At 47.4% G+C, this 7,086-nt stretch overlaps 1 protein-coding gene across 2 annotated transcripts in view; it reads left to right on the top strand.

The window, feature by feature from the left end:
• c7h1orf210 (chromosome 7 C1orf210 homolog) overlaps window positions 1-7,086 on the top strand; it is a 70,005-nt gene that overhangs the window by 52,080 nt on the left and 10,839 nt on the right. The gene's annotated exons all lie outside the window — the stretch shown is intronic.

Below are 7,086 nucleotides of genomic sequence, written 5' to 3' on the forward strand. Positions count from 1 at the left end.
GTTTTGGAAGCCCTGCCATCCACACACTTTTTGGGACTTGGGTCTATTACATCAGGCATCGATCATTAAATATTCTCCATGCTCTATTTGCAATTCCTGTTCTGATATACAAGGTGATAGGCTCGGCAGGGGAACTTGAGATAATTCTTTTAACGTTATTGAGTAGTATGTTAAAATGTCTTCTGTCATGATGTGCTTCACATTTTACTGAACAATCTGGATGGATACTGTATAGGCAGAGTTAGAAATACTGTATAGGCAGAGTTAGAGTAATAGGAACACTATCTGCTGCACTGCACGTTCTACTTTGATTAAGGAAGGTCCAATATTTTTGCTAGCTACCCTACTAATCTGATAAATTATTTGGGAGTGTGTAAAGCACCTTGAGATAAGGCACCAATTAGTGAAAGTACGTCCTTTGGCTGCCGTTACATGCTGTGAGTTGTCCTTGCCAAAACACCTCTGCAGTTGCTGCCAACACAACGCAGTCCATAGAAATCTGCCTTAACTATTTAAAGTTAATGTACTTATTCATTGAAATCAACACATTGCTCATGCTTTTCTTTATAGAATCCCCTAATGATCTCGAGGCAAATTTGAGTGTGATTTAGTGATCTCAGTCATAGCTCAGGCTTTCTCCCACCATTTGTTAAAATGTATATTTACAAGAAGGTAAGCATTTTCTATAATCAGAACAAAATCTCCTATAAAGCAAAATCTGACTGTTGAGAATCCCTGGGCTAGGACTAATAGTTATATCTTAAGTCCATATTGCTTGCTGAGTAGAATAAACTTGTTGCCTTTCAAGGTACACAAAATAAAATATTGTCCAACCACTCCAAACTCAGCCATACTATCATCTGGAGGCTTCAGGTTAAACATGGACAAGGAAACCTCCTGTTGATTACCATGTACTGTCCTCCCTCAGCTGATGTATTGATACTCCGCCATGTTGAACAACACTTGGAGGAAGCACTGAGGATGGCAGGGACACAAGACATACTTTGGATGGGAGATTTCATTGTCCACCACACAGAGTGGCTTGGTAACAGTACTATTGTACACGCTGGTCAGGTCCTAAAGGACATAGTTGCTAGACTGGGTCTGCAGCAGGTGGTGAGGGAACTAACAAGAGGGAAAAACACACTTGACCTCATCATTACCAATCTGTCAGCTGCAAATACATCTATCCCTACAGTATCAGTCAGAGTGACCACCGCACAGTCCTTCAGCAGCAGCATTGTACTCCAGCACAATCTGTAACCTCATGGCCCAGCATGTCCCCTACTCAACCTATACCATCAAGCCAGGGGATCAACCCTGGCTCAACGGAGAGTGCAGGAGAGCATGCCAGGAGCAGCACCAGGCATACCTGAAAATGAGGTGTCAACCTGGTGAAGCTACCAAACAGGACTACTTGCATGCCAGATAGCATAAGCAGCAAAAGATAGACAAGCGATTTCATGACCAGCATATCAGATCAATGCTCTGCAAAGGCTATGGGCCCTAACAACATTACAGCAATAGTACTAAAGACTTGTGCTCCAGAACTTGCCATTCCCCAACACGAGCTTTTCCAGTATAGTTACAACATTGGCATTGACCCAACAATGTGGAAAATGCCCACATATGTCCTGTATACAAATCCAACCCGGCCAATTGCAGCCCCCATTAGTCGATTCTCGATGATTAGTGAAGTGCTGGAAGGTGACATCAACAGTACTATCAAGCAGTACCGGATCAACAATAAGCTGCTTGGTGACGCCGAGTTTGGGTTCCGCCAGGGTCACTCAGCTCCTGACCTCATTACCTTGGATCAAAGATAGACAAAAGAATTGAATTCCAGAGGTGAGGTGAGGTGAGAATGACAGCCCTTGACATCAAAGCCACATTCGATCAAATGTGGCATCAAGAAGCTCTCGCCAAACTGGGATCAAGGGGTATTAGGAGGCAAACGCTACACTGGGAGGTTGGAGTCATATCTGGCAGATAGGAAGATGATTGTGATTGTTAGAGGTCAGTCATCTCAGCTCCAGGACAATTCTACAGAACTTCCATGGCCCATGTGACAATGCTGCTCCTTTAACAAAGTTATGTTAACCTCAATTTTCTTTTTCAAAAGAGGTTGTAAAAGGCAGAGGTTCTGATTTGTCTAAGGTTTGGGGTCTTTGCTAATGGCTTACAGATAATGCCCAAGGCAACAATCAGGGAAAAGACTTTTAGATTTTTTTTAAAAACACTTGTCTGATGAATTGGAATGGTCAGTTCTCCCAGTACAGGGATTTTTCTAGGTTGGTTTAGTTCAGGAGTTAGAAAGTGCTGGGGACAGAGAAGCAGCTCCAGTGAAAAAGAGGTTCAGAAAATGATCCCTGGCTGATCCTCTCTCTCCAATATCTCTCCTCAAGAATCTAGGTTTGAATTTGCCTTTTTTGCCGAGTGGTTTGACTCAGGTTAAATTCATTAATTACTTTTTATTTACAATAAAATAATAACATGGGAAGATTCAATTATCTAATATATTGTTGGTGGCACAAGAAAACAAAAAGGAGAGAACTATTCAGTAGGAGAAAAAATATCCTTTTTGTGTTTGCCTTTTTGTGTATAGTTTCATAGTCTGTGAAGATTTGAGATGAACCATTTTCCCAGATTCCAAGTGCTGGGATTATGTCGAGATAATGGGAAGTTTCCACGAACACACAAGGCACAACTGGCATTGAGACTGAACTAACTGAAAAGTGGTCAAAATATTTGCTGTTGTTTTTCTTGTAGTTTGTGATTAAACGTTCTTCCCTGTTTAGTAGGGGAAGGCATGAAGCTATTGAGAGCAATAAATCAGTGTTCTCAGCTATTCATAGCTTCTTCATATTTGATGACAAATGTTGTATTCAGGTCCAGATACATAGAGTCATAGAGTCATAGAGCTGTACAGTATGGAAACAGACCCTTCGGTCCAACCTATCCATGCCGACCAGATATCCCAACCCAATCTAGTCCCACCTGCCAGCACCTGGCCCATATCCCTCCAAACCCTTCCTATTCATATACTCATCCAAATGCCTCTTAAATGTTGCAATTGTACCAGCCTCCACCACATCCTCTGGCAGCTCATTCCATATACGTACCACCTTCTGTGTGAAAAAGTTGCCCCTTAGATCTCTTTTATATCTTTCCCCTCTCACCCTAAACCTATGTCCTCTAGTTCTGGATTCCCTGACCCCAGGGAAGAGACCTTGTCTATTTATCCTATCCATGCCCCTCATAATTTTGTAAACCTCGCAAAGGTCACCCCTCAGCCTTCGACGCTCCAGGGAAAACAGCCCCAGCCTGTTCAGCCTCTCCCTATAGCTCAAATCTTCCAATTCTGGCAACATCCTTGTAAATCTTTTCTGAACCCTTTCAAGTTTCACAACATCTTTTCAATAGGAAGGAGACCAGAATTGCACGCAATATTCCAAAAGTGGCCTTACCAATGTCCTGTACAGCCGCAACATGACCTCCCAACTCCTGTACTCAATACACTGACCAATAAAGGAAAGCATACCAAACGCCTTCTATCCACCTCTATAACCAATGCTCCTCAAACATTCCAGAAGATTCCCCCGGCCTCTGGAACTGCTCGGACACCATGCGGCTGGTACAGCCACCATCCCCACTCTGATTGATGACATCACTTCCACCCCCATCTCTGCCGCTCCACAGCCACTTCCACCCCTCACAATTCCTCATGCACCACACATGACATCACTTCCGCCCATCACATTTATCATTGATGTCACACGCTAAGTGACTTCCATCCCCCCCATTGCCGTGTTCGCCACCACTTCCGCCCCCACCAATGCCACTCACCTGCATTCTGCTGACACGCCCCCCCCCACAGATCCCACTATCACCATCCCTGCTCCCCAGAACTCTGAGAGGAACACCACCCCTGCTCATAACACTAGCCCCATTCCCCCCACTACCACACCCACTTCAGTTACAGGCTCCGACCCCACTCCCAGCTCCACACCCACACCAGGCCCTAGCTCCCAGCCCTGCCGAGTTTTCACCATCCCTCCAGACCTCCCCTCACTGAGGATGAATGATCAGTCCTCAGCAAAGGACTCACCTTCATCCCCCTCCGTCCACGCATCAATGAATTTAATACACGCCGTGACGTTGTACACTACTTCCACCGCCTCTGCCTCAGAGCTTACTTTCACAATCAGGACTCCCACCCACCTTCCGAGGACCCCTTCGCCCACCTCCAACACACTCCATCCACCTGGACACCCCGCGCTGGCCTATTACCCGGCCTCGACCTCTTCATTTCCAACTGCCGCCGGGACATTAACCACCTCAACCTGTCTACCCCCACTCCAACCTCTCACCCTCACAATGTGCAGCCCTCCAATCCCTCTGCTCCAATCTTGACCTCACCATCAAACCAGCAGATAAAGTGGGTGCAATGGTAGTCTGGCGCACTGACCTCTACACCGCTGAAACCAGACGCCAACTCGAGGACACCTCTTCCTACCGCCCCCGCGACCATGACCTCACCCCCCATCACCAAACCATCATCTCCCAGACCATACAGAACCTCATCACCTCAGGAGACTCCCAACCACAGCTTCCAACCTCATAGTCCAGGAACCCCATACTGCCCGGTTCTACCTCCTTCCCAAAATCCACAAGCATGACCACCCTGGCCGACCTATTGTCTCAGCATGCTCCTGCCCCACAGAACTCATCTCTACCTAACTCAACACTGTCCTATCCCCCCTAGTCCAGGAACTCCCCATGTACATTTGAGAAATCACCCGGTCCCCAACTCCTCATCTTCACCATGGTTATCCAATCCCTCTACACCTCCATCCACCATGACCAGGCCTCCAAGCCCTCCGTTTCTTCCTCTCCTGATGTCCCCAACAGTACCCTTCCACCGACACTCTCATTCGTTTGGCCAAACTGGTCGTCACCCTTAACAATTTCTCCTTCGAATCCACCCAATTTCTCCAGACCAAAGGGGTAGCCAAGGGCACCGTATGGGCCCCAGCTATACCTGTCTCTTTGTTGGCTATGTAGAACATTCCATCATCCGTAATTACACCGGCACCACTCCCCACCCCTTCCTCCGCTACATTGATGACTGCATTGGCGCCAACTCGTGCTCCCGTGAGGAGGTTGAGCAATTCATCAACTTCACCAACACATTCCACCCTGACCTTAAATTTACCTGGACCATCTCTAACACCTCCCTCCCCTTCCTGGACCTCTCCATCTCCATTAATGATGACCGACTTGACACCGACATTTTTTACGAACCCATCGACTCCCACAGCTACCTGGATTACACCTGTCCCCACCCTACCTCCTGCAAAAATGCCATCCCTTATTCCCAATTCCTTCGTTTCCGCTGTATCTGCTCCCAGGAGGACCAGTTCCACCACAGAACACACCAGATGGCCTCCTTCTTTAGAGACCACAATTCCCCTTCCCACGTGGTTAAAGATGCCCTCCAACGCATCTCGTCCACATCCTGCACCTCCGCCCTCAGACCCCACCCCTCCAACCATAACAAGGACAGAACGCCCCTGGTGCTCACCTTCTACCCTACAAACCTTCGCATAAACCAAATCATCTGCCGACATTTCCACCACCTCCAAACAGACCCCACCAGCAGGGATATATTTCCCTCCCCACCCCTTTCCGCCTTCCGCAAAGACCGTTCCCTCCGTGACTACCTGGTCAGGTCCACGCCCCTACAACTCACCCTCCCATCCTGGCACCTTCCCCTGCCACCGCAGGAACTGTAAAACCTGCACCCACACCTCCACCCTCACCTCCATCCAAGGCCCTAAAGGAGCCTTCCACATCCATCAATGTTTTACCTGCACATCCACCAATATCAGTTTTGTATCCGTTGCTCCCGATGCGGTCTCCACTACATTGGGGAGACTGGACGCCTCCTAGCAGAGCGCTTTAGGGAACATCTCCGGGACACCCGCACCAATCAACCACACCGCCCTGTGGCCCAACATTTCAACTCCCCCTCCCACTCTGCCGAGGACATGGAGATCCTGGGCCTCCTTCACCGTCGCTCCCTCACCACCTGAAGCCTGGAGGAAGAACGCCTCATCTTCCGCCTCGGAACACTTCAACCCCAGGACATCGATGTGGACTTCAACAGTTTCCTCATTTCCCCTTCCCCCACCTCACCCCAGTTCCAAACTTCCAGCTCATCATTGTCCCCATGACTTGTCCTACTGGCCTATCTTCTTCTCCACCTATTCACTCCACCCTCTTCTCTGACCTATCACCTTCATCCCACCCCCATCCACCCATTGTACTCTTTGCTACCTTCCCCCATCCTCCTCCCTGACCTATCACCTTCATCCCCTCCCCCACTCACCTATTGTACTCTATGCTACTTTCTCCCCACTCCCACCCTCCTCTCATTTATCTCTCCACCCTTCAGACACTCTGCCTGTATTCCTGATGAAGGGCTTTTGCCCGAAACATTGATTTTCCTGCTCCTTGGATGCTGCCTGAACTGCTGTGCTTTTCCAGCACCACTAATCCAGAATCTGGATTCCAGCATCTGCAGTCATTGTTTTTGCCTTCTTCACTATCCTATCTACCTGTGACTCCACTTTCAAGGAGCTATGAACCTGCACTCCAAGGTCTCTTTGTTCAGCAACACATAAGTCCTGCTAAGGTTTGCTTTCCCAAAATGCAGCACTTCGCATTTATCTGAATTAAACTCCATCTGCCACTTCTCAGCCCATTGGCCCATCTGGTCAAGATCCTGTTGTAATCTGATGTAATCCTCTTTGCTGTACATTACACCTCCAATGTTGGTGTCACCTGCAAATTTGTTAACTGTACCTCTTATGCTCACATCCAAATCATTTATGTAATTGACAAAAATACATCACATACAGATTTTCATATTATAGTCAGTGGTGTTGTACTCAATGTTATTACGTATATTGTTCTGTACAGCTTTCATGCTAAACTAAGACAAACGTTTCTTCAAAGTCAACACATGAACATGGATTGGTGTGCATGTAATTTAATATTTTATTAACGTTACTTTATTGAAAC

This window comes from Chiloscyllium punctatum, chromosome 7 (assembly GCF_047496795.1).
Source record: "Chiloscyllium punctatum isolate Juve2018m chromosome 7, sChiPun1.3, whole genome shotgun sequence".
Taxonomy (NCBI): Eukaryota; Metazoa; Chordata; class Chondrichthyes; order Orectolobiformes; family Hemiscylliidae; genus Chiloscyllium; species Chiloscyllium punctatum.